A 20,577-nucleotide genomic window follows, 5' to 3' on the forward strand; every position below is an offset into this window, starting at 1 on the left:
ATGCCTGCATCAGGACAAGTTTCACAGTCATAGTATAATTTAATCAATCAGCTCCCTATTGCTGGATTTTTAGCTGATATACAATGGTTTTCAGAAAGGTTACCCCATCTTCCCCACTGACTCACACTGCATGGACGCGGCCAGTCAAACACTGGTTATGCAGACGCAGCCCAGTGAAGTTTCAACACCTTCAAGTGCTTGCACAAGACAAGCCTTTCCACAGCCAGGATCATTTGCACGTGACTCCACATGGCCTTACAAGTGTGCAGCAGGTGCCTGTGGAGCCAGGCCCCTTTCCCCCCAAAACTGTCCGGGTGCACCTGCGTACGCAGTAAGCCATGCAGGATCGGGTACCTCCATGGGACTGTGCACAGTATCTGAACATTGTTGTCAAAAGATTTAGACTTTGTCTTAAAATGCTAGGGAGTCAACGGCTCCTGGATAATTTGTGAGTCACGGATCTTCTGTATTCTGGTCCATGGTGACTGCTGATGCACACAGGTCAGAGGTCAACATACGTCCACCACCTCAAGCTGACCCTAGAAAATGGCATGAGAAAGTATCATCTAGAAGCACAAAGGCTTCACCAGAGGAGGCATCTTTGGCACTTGTGTGGGGCTCTTCAAGAGCTTCTCCTGAAAGACCCCAGCCTGGGCTATCTCCACTGCCCGCTCTTCGTCTCCAGCCGCATCACGGGCCTTGCCCCTCTGCCCACGTAGCCGGCATGCGCCCCCCAAAGCTGTGCAAGTGTCAGATTTCTATCAACCGGAAGTGGCTACCGCTCACCCTGAGGGATGTCCATCCCAGCGTCTACTCCTAATCCTGGCATCTCAGCTTTCCTATCTTTGCCCCGGACTCTGTTGGCAAACCCAGGGACAGTGCCAGCACGCCCTCCCTCCTGCTTTTGGCGGCTGAGCAGCAGTCATGAATTCAACCCCTACACACCAGTCAGCATTCAGGCTCTGCCTCTGACCTTCAGTGAAGTTGGGGGGCGGGGAACGCAGTGTCCAGCGTATAATCTGTCATTTCTAGGTGTTCAGATCGTAGAGGTTATTAGTTTTGTACATTTCTGGCCTGACGACACTTTTCCAATCAGCGAAGTGTCACTTTAGAGGTGGGGGCAAGTCACCCTGAAAGTCTCTCTACGTAACCTCAGCTCAGCTTTCGGAGAATTCACAGTGACCCTTCCAACAACAGCAGCAACGGGATCCAATGACATGTGCTAAGAGGGACAGGTAGCCCTGAGTTGGGAGAATGGGAGGGACGTCGGAAAGAACTAACAGATCCATGAGCCCACACTCATGTGCTTCTCGGCACAAGGGGGCAGGCAGGGGGCGGGCCAGCACCCAGGTGTGTGGTCAGAGGGCCCTGGGGCAGAGCTCGCTTCTTCCGCAGGCGGATGTGGTTCCCCTGCCTCCCGGCGCCACGTGGGGGACCAGAAGAGCCACCCTAAAAGATGCCACTGTGACCGAAGGATTATTTTGAACTGAAGACAGCTGAGACGCAGCAGACACAGAAAAGCCCTCTGTCCTCCTCTTAACCACGGGGCTCCTGGCAGCCCGGAGGAATCTACCTAACAAACCTGGCAGAAGCCCCCTTATATGGTCCCCTGTGTTCCCTCCACGGCCGGGCAGGCCTACCAGCTAGACCCCTTCTCCTTTGTCCTGTCACATGTGTAAAGCTGAGCATCCCTTGTGAAGGTCCTAGGTAAGCCCCTAGCTCTAACCACCCCAGTGAGACGCCTCCCCGAGGGCCTCCAGTGTGCACACAGCACGGGTTACGAAAGTGTCTGTGCTTTGCTCTTCTGCATCGGCCCCTTGGTTGTTTAATGTTCCAGCCCCAGCAGAACCCGGGGATGGTAGAGGAGGGTTTTCTGTCCGCCACAGTTACAGACCTGTCACTGATCCCCTGGGCCACTGTCCTGGCCGTCAATCCCTGGGGCTCAGCTCTGATTTAGCGTGGCTGTAGCTTTCCAGGCCTGCAATGTTCCAGAATAACGAGGCCTTCTGATGCATAATCACACAGACAAAGAGACAAAGGCCGTCCCCAGCTCCCTTGCAAGTAGCTTTCTGCATGAAGCCAAAATTGGGCATCTTTTGTCCCTGCTTCAAAAGATAACCGTGTCACAGTGAAGAAATACAAACGTTGCACATCTTAATTACAAGCAGCCAATTCTGCCCCGCGATGCTGTGTAGCCAAAATTACAGCGGATGTTTGGATGATGGTTGAAATCATCCTAGTCAACAAACAAACAAACAAAACACGCGCACCAATGTACCGGATCATCAACTCACTAGACCAGGAACACTCTTAGCAATAACCCAAATCTCCATGAGGCTACAGGGCAAAACAAAGCCCACACAGCTAGGACCTGTCTCAGATCAGCCTCTCATCACCTGCGGGGGTTTTCTTTTTAACATCAAAAATAGCTCAGGGGTTTCCATCATGGCTCAGCGGAAAGGAATATGACTAGGAAGCGTGAGGTTGTGGGTTCGATCCCTGGCCTCACTCAGTGGGTTAGGGATCCGGCGTTGCCGTGAAATGTGGTATGGGTTGAAGACGTGGCTCAGATCCTGAGTGGCAGTGGCTGTGGCTGTGGTGTAGGCCAGTGGCTACAGCTCCGATTCGACCCCTAGCCTGGGAACCTCCATATGCTGTGGGTGTGGCCCTAAAAAAAAAAAAAAGAAAAATAGCTCATTTTGAATATATGAAAATCAACCATAATCCTACCACTCAGAAAAATGTTGCTGGCATGTTCAGCAGGTATACCTCGTTCAGGATACTCCCAGGCATGTGTGTGCAATCGACAACTATTTGTTAATTTATTGAGTGCCCTCCTGTTCCATATGCTGAGCAAACAAATGGCAGTAAATAAGTGCGGGCCCTCCTGTTCCATGTGGAGATTACTTACAGTCTAGTGCCAAGAGACAGGACACACACGAGTAAGCCTGTATGCCAGGCAGTAGAATAAGTGTCAGGAAGAAAATCAAGTAGTATAGGAGTTCCCGTGGTGGCGCAGTGGTTAATGAATCCGACTAGGAACCATGAGGTTGCAGGTTCAATCCCTGGCCTCGCTCAGTGGGCTAAGGATCTGCTGTTGCTGTGACCTGTGGTGTAGGTTGCAGACTCGGCTTGGATCCTAAGTTGTGGTGGTTTTGGCGTAGGCCGGTGGCTACAGTTCCAATCAGACCCCTAGCCTGGGAACCCCCATATGCCATGGGAAGCAGTCCTAGAAAAAGGCAAAAAGACAAAACAAAACAAAAACAAAAAATCCAGTAGTATAACAAGTGTAAGAAGATAGAGAGAGATGATTTTGTAGGCAGAGAAGGAATTGAACCAACTACCTGCTGGACACTAATAGAATTTTCAGGTTTAGAATCAGAGTTCCAAAAAAAAAAAAAAAAAAGGAATCCGAGTTACAATCCTTAATTTCATAAGATTAAAGCCGACAATAAGCAAAGAAAAAAGTCAAATACAGTCACTCCACATTTTTGTATATTTCTTTCTTTTTTAATACTCAAAACGTTCGATGTTTTTTGTCTTTTTTTGTCTTTTTGCCATTTCTAGGGCCGCTCCCGCGGCATATGGAGGTTCCCAGGCTAGGGGTCTAATTGGAGCTGTAGCCACCAGCCTACGCCAGAGCCACAGCAACGCTGGATCTGAGCCGCGTCTGCAACCTACACCACAGCTCACGGCAACGCCGGATCGTTAACCCACTGAGCAAAGGCAGGGACCGAACCCGCAACCTCATGGTTCCTAGTTGGATTCGTTAACCACTGAACCACGACGGAAACACCTTCAAATTTATTTTTAACTCCCCAAATAACAAACAATCGCAGTCTTCTTAGAAATGACTCAACGACTACAGCTACAGCAAACCTGCCTTTATAACCAGCACAGCTCCCAGGTATTCTCACCCCAGAAGAAACAAATGTAACCATACAGCCTGCCTCCTTCCAGGTTAAATCCAGATCCTTTCAATAACAGCTGTTACTACAACAGAACAACATACTGTCTTAAGTCTTCAAAAGAACGTAATTAGACGTGCCTTTCTGCAGATTTTTTTAACCTCTTGATCGGTGAGTAAACATTGTTTAACCTCGTGCTAGTACCTCAAGCGATATATAACTATTGCATAGTACACCGTAGTCACAACACATCAGGGAGTGCAGACGTTAAGATGTTGTCCAATTTTCAGGACTAAAAGAAAAGGCATTCCTTGGTGGCTCAGGACGTTAAGGATCCCATGGTGTCGCTGCTGTGGCACAGGTTTGATCCCTGGCCCAGCAACTTCTGCTTGCCATGGGCATGGCCAAAAAAAAAAAAAAAAGACAATACTTGCTCCTTTGTGTCCACGTGACTCTTTTCCTAGGGCAGGTAATGTGAAATGGAATTGCTGAGCAACAGGATTTAAATTGTAACAGACCGTCTAATGGGTCTATCCATTTAAAGGGCCTGTATGGGTTTAAAATGCCACCAGAAGGACCTCCTTTGCAACATTAGAGCCACAAGATACTTAATTGTTTCAAACCGAATTTTCTCCCAGACAACAAAACTCTAGGAACATTTTTCGATGTATTTAAGTGTCCTTTTAAAAGACACTTTTTAAAAGAGGCTTACGACTCCATTTCATTGGATGTGTTGTAATGGCTGTTGTCAATGTCTCCACAGCTGGATGGCTGTGACACATCCAGGGGCAGCTGTAAATCTCCGGACGCATTGAGAGTGATTTCCTTAGGCTGTACTCTTTTAAGTTAACATTGGACCAAGGAGGATGGACGTGTTTAAAGCATCTCAGACCAGCTGCCAAAGTGCCTTCCGGAAAGACTTCACCCGTTGGCGTAGTCCCAGCAGCAGGGGTGAGAATAAGCACGTTTATTTGTGGAGGGGCATTCCAGGTCTCCCTCGGCATTTACAGGGTATGAGGAAGTCAACAAGGTGCCAGTCCCCCTCGCCACCCCCGTGGAAGGGCCCCACACAGGGCCCAGGGCAGTGCGGCCGACTGGCTCAGAACACAACAGCTGTGTTCAAGACCCCCGGCTTCCCACCTACCACCGCGGGTCCTAGAAACACGGCTTGCCTCGAATGTGAAACGGGATGATAACAACGCCTGTGGAGCGTGCCTGTGGAGGAAAGGGGCCTGTGTACAGAAAGCCTTTCGCCCAGCACCTGGCCCTGCTGTCCCATAAATCCTAGCCAGTTGTTACTATACCACTGCAGCTACCCGCCTGGAGCCGCTGCTGCTCCCCACAGGCTCCTGCTGGGGGATGCGGATGGGGTAGGAGCAGCTGTGGGCCCGGGTGATGGGCCGTGTGAATGCTCTGCCCCGAGGCCTGGCAAAGGCCGGGGTAGCCTCACCCGGACTGCGGATGCGGAATGTGGCTGGGAGGGGTGGCCTGCGGAACCCTGGCTCCAGCAGGTGCAGCGTCCTAGGAGTCGCGGAACCGTGCCAGGCCGGCTCCTCCAGGCCCCACCCAGGGCATCCTCTGTGCCCCTTCCCCCCCACCACACACACACCCCTCACCCCTTTAGCAAACTTTGCTTCGGTCCCCGAATGTCTGCTCCACCCCCACCCCAAGTTCGTCTGCCCCCCGGTGTGATGGCATCAGGAGGAAGGCCTTTGGGAGGGGCCCAGGGCACCGGGGTGCAGCTCCTCGGCGGCATCGGGGCCCTTGTAAGCAGAGACACGAGAGAGGGGATCTCTGCACGAAGACACAGCGTGAAGGCGCGCCCACGGATCAGGAGGACGCCCGCAGCAGGTGCCCAGCGCCTGGCGCCTTGACCTCAGACAAGCCCCCAGAAGCGCGGGCGGAAATGCCTTGTTGAAGCTGCTAGAATGGGGAGCTAAGATGCACCCCTGCAGTGCCAGGATGTGCGCTGGGTCCGAGGGGGCCAGGGATCCAGAGACGAGGATGGCCCCTCCTCAGGGCCCAGGGGCCTGCAAAGCCCCCCGGGAGAAGGAGGCATGTGTGTAACTGGGGGCGTCCACCCAGCGCTGGGAAAGAGGGCGGGGCCTGGGAACTGACTGCCTGGGGCTCGGGGACTCCGGGTTATCGGGTTATAGGCTTCTCAAGAGGCGCTTTTTTTTTTTTTTTTTTGTCTTTTTAGGGCCACCTGTGGCATATGGAGGTTTCCAGGCTAGGGGGTCGAATCGGAGCTACAGCGGCCGGTCTACACCACAGCCACAGCAATGCCAGATCCCAGCCGCATCCGGTTCGTTTCTGCTGCGCCACAACGGGAACTCCAATGAACACGTTTTAGTAAGACTTCAGTATAAAACAGCAAATTCAAAGGAGCCACGCAATAACATTTGAAATAGAATCATCAAGCTAATCATTGCTCCCACATGCCAATTTCTTTTAAACATTCCTTATACTGAAGAGGTTAAACAGGCAGGCTCTACTCCTTAGCACTAAGCTATAAATACCACGAGGCTGACAGGTGTCACCCCCTTAAAGATGTCTATATTTAAATCACAGCCTTCTCAGGATGAAAAGATGCTTATCCAGGGGGAAAGAAATTACGTAACCCCATTCTGGAGGTGACTTTTCACCTTCAGTGGGCGCGTAGCAACAAGAGAACCAGGGACCCAGAACTAGACCTATTTTTCTGTGACCCTGACACCAGGCTGAGCTGGACAAAGGCAGGATGCTCAGGGAGCCCACTTTCTCGGCCGACTCTGATTCATCCCCTCACTGAATTTTGTGCTAATGTGCTAATTGGCTAAACTCACACCTGCCACTGTCGGACAGAACCAGCCGAAGCCTCAGGAGGAAGGAGGTTTGTCCTTTTCCTGGAGCTTCACGTTCCTCTGTACAGGTGTGTCGGCTTCAGCTCATCCCAAGGTCCACCCAGCCTGCTCTTCTCCCCCACATCTTCTGGAACGGGCCTTGGAAATAAAGGTGACCTTCCAGAAAGGCCAGTGACAGGAGCAGAGGGGCGTAGGGACCGTCTAATAACACGCATAGTGACGTAACAGCCCTGTCTGAGCCCATTCACCCGGGGTCCCCGTCTGCGTCCCAGGTGCAGGTGGATCCAGGGCTTCCTCTTCGCACAGCCCCCACTGTCTTTCCTCCCCGGCCCTGTCCGGGGGGAGGGGACCTTCCTGACAACCTGGGTGAGGATCAAATGGCTCCTGCAGGGGCCCCCCGACCCCCATGTGTCTCTGACATGAGGATTATTTAGGCTGATTTTTTTTTTTTTTTTTTGCTTTTTAGGACCTCACTCGAGGCACATGGAGATTCCCAGGCTAGGGGTGGAATCGGAGCTGCAGCACCAGCCTACGTCACCACCACATCAATGCAGGATTCGAGCTGTAACTGTGACCTACACCACAGCTCACAGCAACACTGGATCCTTAACCCACTGAATGAGGTCAGGGATTGAACCTGCATCCTCACGGACACTATATTGGGTTCTTTTTTTTTTTTTTTTTTTTGCCTTTTCTAGGGCTGCTCCCTCGGCTTATGGAGGTTCCCTAGGCTAGGAGGCCAATTGGAGCAGTTGCCGCTGGCCTATGCCAGAGCCACAGCAACGCAGGATCTGAGCCGCATCTGCGACCTGCACCACAGCTCATGGCAACGCCCGATCCTTAACCCACTGAGCAAGGCCAGGGATCTAACCTGCAACCTCATGGTTCCTAGTCAGATTTGTTAATCACTGAGCAACAACAGGGACTCCTATGTTGGGTTCTTAACCTGCTGAGCCACAACGGAAACTCCTAGGCTGATTAGTTTTAAGAAACACAAAGAAGAAACCTATGTCTCTTGTGACCTCCCCTTATGGCCTAAAATAACTTAGATGAAGGGCCTGTTCCTGGACTAGAGCATCAGAGAGATATCTGCAAACGAGATGGGTTGGGGAGGGGGCTGGGGATGGGGGAGGGCTTGGGGGTCCAGCAGGGCCTGGAGATCCGTTCTCCACGTGTGCCACATTCTCTGCAGGCGCAGCAAACACTTCTTTACCAGACATTTCTTTTCCAGCTCCCCGTGAATCGCCTTGCTGCTCTATCAAGTCCTGAACCACTGCCCCCAACGTCCTCTGTGTTTTAAGCTAAAGATGGCACTGGGAGTGCCCGTTGTGGATCAGTGGGTTAAGAACCTGACTAGTATCCATGAGACGTAGGTTCGATCCCTGGCCTCGCTCAGTGAGCTAAGGATACAGCATTGCCATGAACTGTGGTGTAGGTCCCAGATATAGCTCAGATCCTGCATTGCTGTGGCTGTGGTGTAGGCTGGCAGCTGTAGCTCCGATTTGACGCATAGCCTGGGAACCTCCACATGCCGCAGGTGCAGCCCTAAAAAGACAAAAAAGACAAAAGAAGATGGTATTTAAGGTGAGGGCTTTGGCCCTTTGGGTGAGTTACTCAGTTTTCCTGGGTCTTTTGCACGTACACAGATCCCTGCTGTATACATGCTGGTTTGACTTGTCTCCAGTTCATCTGTTTTCCATCAACCTAACTCCCGGACCAGCCAGAAGGACTGAGAAGGGCAGAGGGGAACGTCTTCCTTGAAACAGCATCCTCTCCAGAGCCCCCCACGGATGGCCAACCAGCTTCGACCACCTCATCCCCGCTGAGCAGCCATTCTGACTCTGGGGACCATTTTCTTAAAGTGGACGGGAATCCGATGCCCTGACTCTCACAGCAGAACCGTACAGCACTTTCTCATCTGCAAAGCACCGTCACACACTCATTTAATCCTCAGCGAGCCCGAGTTACTATTAGCATTATTGCTTCTGTACGAATGAGGAAATCCAGGCTCCGAGACAAGGCATGACTTAGCCGAGGTAACTGGTAACGGACAGGCAAGGCATAGTTTTTCTGATTCAAACGTCAGTATGCTCCCCATAGAACCATTTGAAATAATACTGCACATGTCTAATTTCAGTTTTATATAAATAGGCTTCGTATATTTGAACACAGCGAGTTTCTCATGACCAGCTCCTAGTTCCAGCTAAATATTCCCTGTTCTCTCGACTGCAATTCATTTCATAAGGTCTGTGCGCTCCTCGCCATTCTGAGGGCTTCGTCCCAGAACTCCTAAGGCGCCTCCTAGCTGTGGGACCTGGAACAGGCTACCTCCCCTATCGATGCTCCATAACCATTCGTCCCGCAGCCCAAGGTGATACTGAAAAAGTACAAGGAACGGGAGATGGAAGTTACTGGTCCCTCCTTACATATATCTGGTTAGTACCTTCACACACCCTTAACTCCCCCCCCCACTTTTCCTTTCTAGTTGGTTCTTAAGGAAAGTCCACAGATATTTGACAGATCAGGATATTGACATAATATGGAGTATTTCTCCCCACATAAAAATGTCGACTTTATCCTGGTGGGATGGGCAGACATTTCATAAAGACGAGCATCACAGAAGGGGGTCGGGCTGATCTAGGCACCCCCAGAAAGGACGCAGTGTCATTTCTCAGGTGCTCCTGCCAGGAATAGACCAGGTCTGGGGACATTCGGGAAGGAAGTCTCCCACCTGTAAAAGGTAGTTCCCCCTCCCTTACGACAAAAGGCTGGACTCCTCACAACTCTTACTGGGGAAGGTAAGACGGAAAAAGACCTAACCTTGCATGAGAACCTTGACTGAACCACCCTTGGGTACCATGCTTTTCCTGGTCACCTTCCCACAGTGAGCCTCTCTGGACCACAAACCCAAAGCCTTCTTCCTGGGTTTAGCCTAAGACGTTGTCAAGTCCAAGTTCCAACCACTCTTCTAGTTACTCATTGCTGGTGCCCCCCCAATAGCTTAATGCACATGTTAATGACATCTGTGTGCTTTTCTCTCATTCATCTGTCTGTGGCCGGTCTCATTTACAGGGCTTCGGCTGGAAAACATAGAGGAGTAACAGGGAAAAAATGTTGTCTTTCCTTCCAAGACAAAGCAGAAGGGTGATTGCCAGGGGCTGGAGGGAGAGAGGAGTGGAGTTACGAGTACGGAGTTTCAGTCTTACAAGCTGAAAAGTATGCTAGAGGTGGCTCGAACGCCCGTGTGAATGAACTTAACAATGCTGAATTTATGGATGATTATGAGGGTAAATTTGGGTGTTTTAGCACCATTTGAAATATTTTAAAAGATAGCTTGACTATTTCTTATCTCTTCATACACCTGCCTTTTCTTCCGAGGTAGACTATAGGTCCCTGGGAGGCAGACAACATCGGCTGTGCGTGTGGGAACTCCGCGAGTGAACTTTGAACTTGCACCTGCCTGAAAACCTCGAAGACGGGGTCTCCTTACTTACTCTTCTTGTTCGTCCATCACACTGCCCTGTATACAGCAAGTGCTCTATAAGCGGTCATTTATGATGACCATGAGAAACAAAGGGCGCTCTCGCTGTGTAGCCACGGGGACACCCTGGGCCCTGGCCAAGGGGCCATGGTTCTCACAACCCGGGAAGTGACTGCAGCATCCCATCCTGCAGAAATTTAGACTTTGACTAGAAAACGGTTCTTCCTGTGCCATTTTTTTTCATTGTATGACTTCCGTAAATCACGGGTTTTTACTGACTGTAAATGCTGTGTTCCACGAAAGGAACTCACACATACGTCCGCACACCTCACCTCGGGGTGTGCAAGGGGTCCTAATTCCCCGCCAGCGGGGGGCTCGCCATTTGTCATTTTCTCCCCACACTCACGCAAACCTCACGATTAAACCAGGCTCACGACGACGGAGAAAACGGGAGATCTCAGAGGCCAGCTGAGGCTCCCACCAATGCCCACCTCGCAGAGGACAGAGTTAGAGTCCACGTCTTCCCCACGCGACACAGGTCCAGGGGTCAGTAGGGCTGTTACCGAACCTTTGAGTTGGGCACCTACGAGGGTCCTCCTGCAGGTCGGCGTCCCCTAGGAGGAGACCCAGCTCAGCACCGCTGAGCGCAGGTGCCGCTGAGCTGCTCACGACGCCGAGCCCCAGGCAGGTGCAGCCCCTCTGCACACGCCCCGCCCCCGTCTTGGCCCGAGCGGGTGGGCGGGGCCTCTGCACACGGCCCTGAGGGAGGGGTGGGCGCCGTCTGAAGGGCCGGGCGCCAGGCCCCTGCCAGGGACGACTTGGAGCCAGTGCCACTAGACGCCACACAGAAGACAAGAAAAGGTTAGACTTTATTTTTCAGATTCTGCCTTTATTTCCTGGGAGTAGTTAATGGGCTTTGCGGGTAACCTGTCCCTCCACTGCCTTTGTCCTGCTCCTCATTCTTGGGGGCGCTGGCCTCTGACTGCCTCCTGCTGGGTGCAGGCCTCCTGGAGACCTGGGCGCAGGAGCCGAGCTGCACGACCCCCCCCCACCACCTGTAGGGCCATGTGAGGCCACCAGCCCTCGGCCCTGACCACCCGGTCCCCCATTTGTCTAGCCTCTGGGAGACCCAGGACCCCAGGCAATCGAAGGTCCGTGGCCCAAATGTCAGCACGAGAATCCTGCTCATATGTCACATTTTCCTAAAATGAGGTCTCTAGCTCTCCGGCCCTGACCCTGAGGTCACTGCCCAGCCTGAGGGTCCCTGGTCGCACTTGGGTTGTTTTTGGAGAAGCTCCAGGTCAGAGAGCCGTTCCCACCAGTGGTTAAAGGGCCGGTGCCCCAGGTCAGCGCTGCGGAGGTTGGGCCTGTTCCCTCCAGTGAGATGTCCCCACGGAGTGACCCCTGTGACGTCAGGAGAGATGGAGGTTAGGGTCAGCGAGTGGGGTCCGCCCACGTAAGGGTGCAGTTTGGGGAAAGCAGCATCCCCCGTGTTCATTCACCAGCACCTCCCGTGGCCTTGACTCCGGTGGTGCCCAGTTTTCCTGCTCCAGGTCTCCCTTTGGGGGAGCATTGGATGGGCCGGGACTTCAGCAGCGGAGGGGATGTTGCCAGGTTTCTGGTTCCAGGGCCACCCTTTAGGGCATTGCGGCCGCCTAGTTTCCCTGTCACCTCCGCACCCCGTTTTTGTGGCTCCTACAGTGAATCATGGAAGCTGTGCTGCTTCTAAGAGCCTCAGGACGCTGAAGCCTGTGTCACTGTTTATTCTCCACAGTACGGGAACTGCTCCAGAGAGCCCCTAAGGCTCAGGCGAGGGCCATCGGCTTAGCCTTCTGGGCTGAAGCCCCTGGGCCGAGGCTTCGTGTTGTTGTCGCAACTTGGCTTCCACACGGAGTTGAACCTCAGAGACAGAGTTCGGGGTGGAAGAGAAGAGAGTCGCTTAAGCGCTCTGCCAGGCCAAGGGGGACACGGCAGCGGGCTCAGGCCTCCAAACCCTGTGTCCCGCCCTGGAGGACCCGAAGGATGTGGTGAGGGGTTTATAGCCGTGGTTCGTGGGTGCGGTGCTGAGAAGGAGCAGGGTGTGTGCAGGGCCTGTGTTCCTTGAATCTGGCCTCAGGGGGTCTCCTGCGGAGCCTCTGTGGTTCAAGGTTATCAAGCTGTGACCTTGTCTCTAGAACGAGGAAGGCTTCCGTGGTTAACGTCTCCCATCCGGCGGGGGTTCGGTCCGGCACAGGAGCTCAGAGTTACTGCTGTGTGATCTGTGTCCCCAGTCCTACTGGTTTCAGAGCCCCTATGACTTGGGTCTGGAAGGTCACTGCGTGTCCTGCCAGCCTTTTTCCCTCTCCTCAAACGGCCTCCTCCTGGGGCTTGGAAGGCGCACTTCCTAGGTCGGGATGGCTGGAATCGATGGCACGTGTGGCGTCTATGCAGTCGTGCTCAGGGCCCCCACTTCCATGGCAGCAGGACTGAGCGTCTGACATGTGTCTGCGGCGGCCATTGCGTGTCTAAGAGCACAGCCTGAACTTGAGTTGACCTTGGTGGGGGCAGGCAGCCCTCCTGTTCCCTTGGAACTTACTGAAGCCTAAACTGGCATGATGGGCATGCAGCGATTGGCTGACCGGACGGGCACTCGTCAGCCTCCTTTGGCAGAGCTGTGCCAGCTGCCCCTGCCGCGGGCCAGGAGGCAGCCCTCAGAGCTTTGATCTAACTGTTCAGAGAAAGGAGCAGCCACCAAGCTCATACGCCGGCGGCAATTCCGCTTCTTTCCTGAATGTGAAGGCCAGAGGATTTTAGCTAAACCTGGGGGGCGGGGCGGGGCCTAAAGTAATTGCTTCGATCCAGATGCAGCAAAACCCAGCCACCCCAGGAAACCCTGAGCTGCTTCTGGTATTAGATGGGGTGAGGCTGCAAATGCTTCTTCCTTTTCCTGGACTGGGCTTCTCCGACCTGGGAGAAGGAAACCTGGGTAGGTCACCCGAGGCTGTGACCTTTGAGCCTTTCTCTTGGACGCTTTATACCCGTTAGCGGCTAGGTGGCTCAGGCTGGTTCCAGTATTTTCTCAGAGGCTTCCTTGGTAGGGCTGCCATCAGAATGTCGTCTACCTCCTGGATGCAGATCTTTTAGGCCATTCGCTGAGTCTCCCCAAAGATGGTGGGGGAGTTTTGAATGCTTGGGGCAGGACAGTCCAGAGTGTTACTGTTTCTGTTGTGTGTTTGGGTCCTGCCACTCAAAAGCAAAAATTTCTTGTGACTCTGGAGTTAATGGAGTGCAGAAGACATCTTCTAATCTAATACAGAATATTGGGTCCTGGTGGACGGTGGAGTGGCCAGCAGGGCGCAGGGATGAGGGCCCACTGGATGTGTCTCCTCAGCGGCTTCATCACTGCCCTGAGGTCTGTATCGTTCGACATTCCCCACTGGGTTTCCTCACGGGGAGAGGGGGGTGTCACAGGCTGATTGGCTGGTCCAGGAAGGCCCCGGTCAGCTAGGCCCTGAACCACAGGGACAGGGCCCAACAAGGCCTCCTGACCGAGGGGTACTGTTTTCTATTGGGCCATGTCTGTCTGGGATTTAGATGGAAGAGCACAGGAGCGGCTCCTGCAGCTCATCCCAGCCGCCCCAGGGCCCAGAGCTCGGGATTTACTCCGGGAAGGTTTGGCCTCAGCTATTAGCGTTGTCACCTGTGCCCTTGGTCTCCGGGGACACCGGTCTCCAGTTTGTCTTCCATTAGGCGGGTAGTCACCCCAGTTCGTGTAAATCTTTCAATTTATGTAAATCTTCCCAACTCACGTTAGGTCTTCCTAACGGGAGTCTAGGACCTTCAGGGTCGAATAGGAGGGGCTGGTGAGTGTGGCTTGGCCCACTCAGCCGTCTGATGGCTCTGTGGACGCCCACTCATGGGCCTTCCCCGACAACCCCAGAATTTTACGGCTCTTGTGACTGACTTTGCCCAATCGGGTGTTCAGAACTGAATAAGTGGTACTGGTGTTTTCTAGGAATTCACCAGGCTTTCCCCCCAAGTCCAGTGTCAGCCAGGGTTGCTTGGGGGTCACTGGAGGCCAGCTCTGGCCCCACCCTTCTTCATCTGTGTGGACCATCTGCCTTGGAGGCCGGTGGCCGGGATCTGCCATTTCTGTTTCCCTCTGTGGGTGGTGAGAACATTTTCTTTTCCAGGGTCCCTCTTGTTCCCATGTGACGCACTGATTGGGCCCTAGTGTCCTGCTGTCCCTCGGTGGGGGCTGGGGTCACTCACTGGCGCTGAGAGTCTCCGTGGGCGGTCAGTCCAGAGTCCTGTGCTGACTGGATGACCCTGGAAGGCCACAGCCAGCAGGATGGCTTGCCTCGGGGCCTTTCCCCTGGCTTCTTCCTCTGTCTCCTTGTTAAACACCCAGCAGGCAGCCTCGAGCAGGCTGGGGTATCTGGTTCTAGTTCCGGTTTCTGGCGTCTACACCTAATATCCGGGGCACTTTGGGAACTGAGTCAGGACCTCAGGATCGAGGACCCTTCCAGTGACTCTGGGTTGGTTGGTGTGTAGACTGAGGCATTCCCTGAGGCGCCCTAGGAGTGCTGAGGGGTCCCCTTGGCTCCTGGTGGACTTTATCTTGTTCCAGTTGTTTCTTGCTGCCTGGACTCCCATGAGGGCCACATTTTCATAGAGGGTCAGCCTCTGTCTCCCCCTCTTCTTCATCTTCGCTTTCCTCCCAGGTGGGTTTGTTACCTGGCCCCCCTGATTCCTGTCTAAAAATAGCCTGACCTGCCTTGTTTCAGGTCCCTTTGTCTGTGTCCTCTCACTCTTTGGAAAGCACCCTGGCCTTTCCTTCCTCTGTTAGGAGTGCATTGAGGAGGCGCTGGGTGTCAGCCCAGGTGGTGGGGAGTTCCGCAATTTGTTCGGGACCCAGCAAGGGTCCTCCTGCCTGGTGTTTTCAGATTTCACAGAAGGGAGTTTGGTTGAGAAGCAAAGGAAAGCTTTACCCTTTGATCAGAGGATGCAAAAGAGCAAGCGCTGTAAAGCACCTGCTCTCTCTGAAAGGCGTGGGCAGCGCTGCTTTATAGGGTTCTGCGTGGGGTGGGGGGACTGCTGGCAGGAGGGCGCAGGTGCAGCTGAGCGCCTCTCCCGCAGCTGCGGAGCTGCGGAGCGGGGCGGGGCCTGTGTGCACACGGCCCTGCGGCCGCCGCCATCTTGGCTCAGCGTGGTGGGCGGGGCTTCTGCAGACGGCCCCGAGTGAGGGTGGGGCTTGGCCTCTGCCTATTAGGCTCAGCACAGAGGCTCAGGGAAGGGTGGGCTTTATTTCCTCGGTTCTCTGTTACCCCGGAGTTGTCCTGACCGTGGGGTGGGTGGGCCTCTGGCTCTGGAGGCAGCCAAGCCTGGTGGGGGGACTGGACCAGAGGCCCTCCAGTAGCTGCATGTGGCCAGGGGGCGCCTCGGGGGCTGGGTCCCCAGGGAGTTCCCACCCCGGATGCCTGGAAGGAAATGTTCAAGCGAAAGAGGCCCTCGGGAGCTCCCGTCCTGGGGCAGCGGAAGCGAAACTGGGAGCTCCCGTCCTGGGGCAGCGGAAGCGAAACTGGGTTCCATCCCTGGCGTGGCTCAGTGGGTTAAGGATCCAGCAGTGGTGGTGTGAGCTGTGGTGTAGGGTGTAGGTCGCAGATGTGGCTCGGATCTTGTGTTACTGTGGCTGTGGTGTAGGCCTGCAGCTGTAGTTCTGATTGGACCCCTAGCCTGGGAACCTCCATGTGCTAGTGGGTGCAGCCTTAAAAACCGAAAATAAATAAATAAATAAACCGAAAAGGGCCTCACTTGGGGGCTGGTGTTCCTAGACTTTGGCCCCCGGGGGTTTTCCCTGTACTTAGCCACCAGTCAGTCTGGCAGTCAGTCTGGCACAGTGCTTTGTGGATTAGTCCGGTGCTTTGTGAATTAGTCCGTGTGGGGTGACTGTGCTGAAGTCCATGCCACCCACCTTCTCCCCCACCCCCAGCACCACCAGCCTTGGCAATGCTTCTACCAACCACAGGGGGGCGCCGCGGCATTACTAAAATGATGCCCCACAAAGCTGCTGGGACCACAGGGCTTGGGGAAAAAACCCACATATGTGACGTTTGTTGTTTGGGTTTTTGTGGAGGTTTTCTGTTTGTTTGTTCTAATACAAACTCAAAGGGATTGTTCAAAACAGAGCTTGTACCAATCGCCTCATTTTGTGAATGAGAAAACATTTACATCCAGGACCTGAGCTTCCCCAGGTGCACAGGTGGCTGGTGGCCATGCTTCCTCCATCAGGACCCAGCCAGGGTCGGGCCAGGGTGGGAGCTGTGCACAGCTCACAGGACAAGGAAGGCTCAGGACAGCAGCCTCACTGTGTGCAGGAGGGAAAGAGCTGCTGGCGAGACGTCAGCGCCATTTCCAGACCTGAGGAAGTTGTGAGGTGTAGGCAAATCTGGGTGCACATAGTGCAGCAAGGGCGGGTGAAGGAAGCACAAGGAACCAGAAGGGCAGCAGCTGCACCTGCCGGGCACGGTCACCCCACCATCCACGGAGCTGAGTGGAGCTGCCCAGCTGCCACGTTTGCACCCAGAGTGCCTTGGCATCGACTCAGCTGTCCGTTCTTGAGTGTGTGGTGAAGGATGCAATTTAAATGATTATAAGGACTGCTGGCTGTCGGAGGCTAATGCAGGAGGCTGTTGGAAGGAACCCCCAGTGGTCGGACCCGCAAGACTGATTATCTCAGCTGGCTTATCCCCAACGTGGACGGAGCTCCATTTTTTATTTACAATTTTGCCGTATTTAATCATGATCACGCCAGTTTAATTGCTCTTGTCTGGCGTTTTATTAAATATCTCTTATTAGTTGTCACCTCATGCACCTTTCCAGAGTAATGCAGTAAAGACGACCAAGAAGTTGAGAGCTTGAGGCTGCCAAGAATGAGTAATTTCCTGGTTTTCAAACCTAACCCTGTACCACTGTGATTGCCGTATCCATGCTTAACCTCACAAAGAAGCAAGTTATTCGCCTTTCATTTTTTTTTTTTTCCGAAGAGGTGTGGTTCATTTCTTCTAGAGGCAAGTAATCTAAAACAAAGAGAGTTTAGACAATAAAAAGTAGTTATGCTTTATCATTTCTATAAATCTTGCCCTTCTCCAAAATGGTCTTGATAAATTTTATCCCCAAAACCATATGATGAAAAAAGAGTGAGCTGGGAACTAAGAATCAAGAGGAAAAAGTAGAGTAAATACAACAATGCTGACAGGTAACAGTTTCTATAACTGAGTATAAAACATGCCTCTCAGCTTCCTGGGGGCCAAGGCAAAAGTGGAAACAAGAGAAATAGGTAGCAGCAGCAGCAGAGGAAAGAATGAGATGTTTTTCTTTAATTATTTTTCTCAAAACCAATTCCAAAAAGAGTTGGTGTACGAAGGACTCATAGGACGGCTTTAAGTGAAGAAAAGATGGAGAGTATCTTCCCTGAGAGTTTCTGCACCTGTTGAAGCAGGAAGAACTGAAATTCCAGCACAGCCCAGTAAAGTTAATGCCAGGAGGGGCTAGGCCAGCCTGGGCAAACTTGGGCAGAACAACTTAGAATTCGAGCAAAGGGAGGCCGGGGATTCAGGTGCCTGCTGCTCGACATCCTTGCCTGGAGCCAGGCGGGAAGGCCAAAGACAGCTTGTTCCCATGTAAGTGCAGACGGCACGGCTCAAACCAGGAATGCAGCATCTCTGACTTGAAATTATAAAGGGTTTTTACACGGCGCATGACGGGCTCCTTGGCCGCACCTGGGCACAGACACCAGGCTGCCTAAGCATGTCCTCTAGCTGCTCCTGGCACCACAGAGGGCGTGTGTGGCACAGCTTTGCTTCATCATGTCATCTCTGGACTGGGTTTTGAGCAGATGTGCATTGCTCTCTCTCTCTCTCTCTTGTTTTAAGCTAAAAAATGATGAAAAATGCTGTGGTTTTGAAATTAAGTGAGCCTTTGAAACGCAGCAGCCCTCCTTGGCTACAGGTCTTGTTTTTTCCTATACTCTAAGTTGCTCTTCTTGGCAGCAAAATGTCTCATTGAAGACTCAGCACGCCCACTGCTTCCCCACGCCTTCAAAAAATATATATAAATATATTTATATATCCTGTGGAAAGTTTCCACTTGCTGAAGGAGAGTTGTTTTCACAGCTTGGTTTTATTTTGGAATGATCGTCATTGACTTCGTTGTGGAAGCACTTGTAGTAAATTAATCGATGAGCCCCCACGTATCAGGTTTTAATGCGCCAAGTACTACCCGGAGCTACAAAAGGTTAAAAAAAAAAAAAGACCATCAATTTCTTCTACTCTTAGGAATGTCACAATCTCGGAAAGGAGAAACTGAAACACATGACAGCGTTAAGCCACTAGTTACAAGATTGGTAAGAACCAGTGTGTGTCAAATCCCGATGCGAGTTCGGAGAGAGAGAGGGGGGACCCCGGAGGGAAGGAGTGGGACGAATTCGGGGTCTCCACCCTCACAGTCGCGCCCCACGCCGAAGACCGTGAGAAGACCGTGGAGGGTACACGTGTCTTCCCCCCCCCCGCCCCCGGCCTCCCTCCAGTCCGACCGCTGTTTCTCCAGAGCCAGATCTCTCCCCAAATTTCACTGCGGCTCCATCTTTCCTGTGACTTTTTTGGTTTCTTTCCCCTCATCTTTGTTTAAAAAGTTAAAGGCGGAATAAGAGCAAGACGATCCTGCAAACGACAGCACAGAACCTGCTCAGCCCCGAGCCTGTCCCCTCGCCGTCGGTGTCCCCGCCCGGCCTGGCATCCCTGCTCTTAGTCCTCCCCGGTGACCTTCCGCTCCAGCATCAGCTGGTGTGCGGAGAGCCGGGCATGTTGCTCATCGGCATTAATCCTGTTCTCAGCCAGGTGTGTAGACAGGCACCCAGGACGTGCGTCTGTCGGAGGGCTTCCAGCCCGGGCTTCGCGTGCAGCGGGGACCTGGCCGCGCCACGGTTCCAGCCTGATCGTAGGACAAGGACAGTCTTCACGGCTCTGGTCTTGTTGGAATGTTTGCCTCCTCAAAAATGGGACCACCACGAGCAATAGAAGAAACCTCTGCTTCTTGCCTGGCGTGTTTTTCTTTTCTCCAATGTTTAGCATCACTGGGGAGGACGGGAGTGAGTTTGGCAATTCCCGACACAACCTGTTGATGGCAGGGGGGCACAGCTGCATCAGCCTCCCTCCCTTGACGAGCCCCGGGAACAGGACTGGGCAGCAGTGGAGGCAAAATGTCACAGGGAGGACCGTGGGGTCAGCTGACAGGTCCGCCGGAGGCCCATCAGCCCTAGTGGCAATTTCACTTTCCAAGTCTGGCAGGCTGCAAACTGGAGAGGCCCAGGCTGGCAGTGGCCAGCGCTCATTCCCTTGGCAGACCTGTAGCCCCAACGGTGGCCTTGTTCTGGGTCAGGTGGAGAGGCCGTTATTAGCAAACGGCGCTGCCCTTTGGACAGTCACTGTTTCATAGGGACTCTGGACGCAGGGAGGAAGGAAGGTCTCAGAGGGCCTTGGAACGCATCAATCTTTAAAAGAAGTTGGTCAGCACGGCTGGAGGGAGGAAAAGGTGGTTTTGGAATGTAGACCTTTCAGAAAAAGCAGTTCACTTGAGCCAAGGCATGGGCACAAAAAGCCAGAGTGTTTGGAGAATTTCAGACCTTTTGCAGGGCCGAGTAGAAGGAGCGCGAGCGGGCCTTTGAGACGCATGGCTGGAGGGGTAGTGAGGGGCCAGACCTCGTGTGGCACAAAGGACCTCTCATGCCACACAAAGGAGTTTAGATTTTTTTTTTTCCCCTCTAGGCATAAGGAAGCCATTGAGGGGTTTTCAACAAGCAGCGATGTAATCAGATTTACTCTTTGGAAATAAGACCTCCTGTATAGTTAATGAGCTCGTATTTCTTTTCTTGCATGTTAACCGTGGTTTTATTGTTTGGTCTTTAGACTCTATTATTGATTGAAATAACAAAATGACTGGAGTTAAGAGGCTGTGCCACTTAACCTTCCAAAGTCTCAGTTTCATCTGCCTTTGAGACAGTGGTTCTGTGATCTGCTGTAGCTACTGAGCTTGGCCGAGAGTGAAGTAAGATACAGGCAGAGAACCTGGCCTGTGGTGCTGTGGTTTTCAGCGTGCCTGTTGGAGTCCATTCGTTAGCTGGTACCAAGCAGGTTACAGATGCATCAGGATTTAGAAATTTGACCAATTATGGACAAAATAAAAAAATAGGTCTATCACAAATTCTACGAACCATGGAGTCTTTCATTTTATTTTGCATTTAAAAATGCCGATATCGGGGCCCCAACTCAGAGATTCTAACTTAATTCATCCGGCACATAGCCTGACA

General features: G+C 52.9%; 1 protein-coding gene across 3 annotated transcripts in view; it reads left to right on the plus strand.

Moving 5' to 3' along the window:
- The first annotated feature begins 11,043 nt into the window (after positions 1–11,043).
- Positions 11,044–20,577, plus strand: part of TNFRSF19 (TNF receptor superfamily member 19) — a 171,851-nt gene continuing 162,317 nt past the window's right edge. For all 3 annotated transcript variants that reach the window (XM_084981285.1, XM_084981288.1, XM_021065470.2), the window contains exon 1: positions 11,044–11,093. The gene's annotated coding sequence lies outside the window, so the exon portion shown is untranslated. The remainder of the gene's footprint in view (positions 11,094–20,577) is intronic.

Source organism: Sus scrofa, chromosome 11 (assembly GCF_054392235.1).
Source record: "Sus scrofa isolate SSC_HxYL_T2T_F1_AM1 chromosome 11, Sscrofa_HxYL_maternal_Yorkshire_Landrace_v2.0, whole genome shotgun sequence".
Classification (NCBI taxonomy): domain Eukaryota; kingdom Metazoa; phylum Chordata; class Mammalia; order Artiodactyla; family Suidae; genus Sus; species Sus scrofa.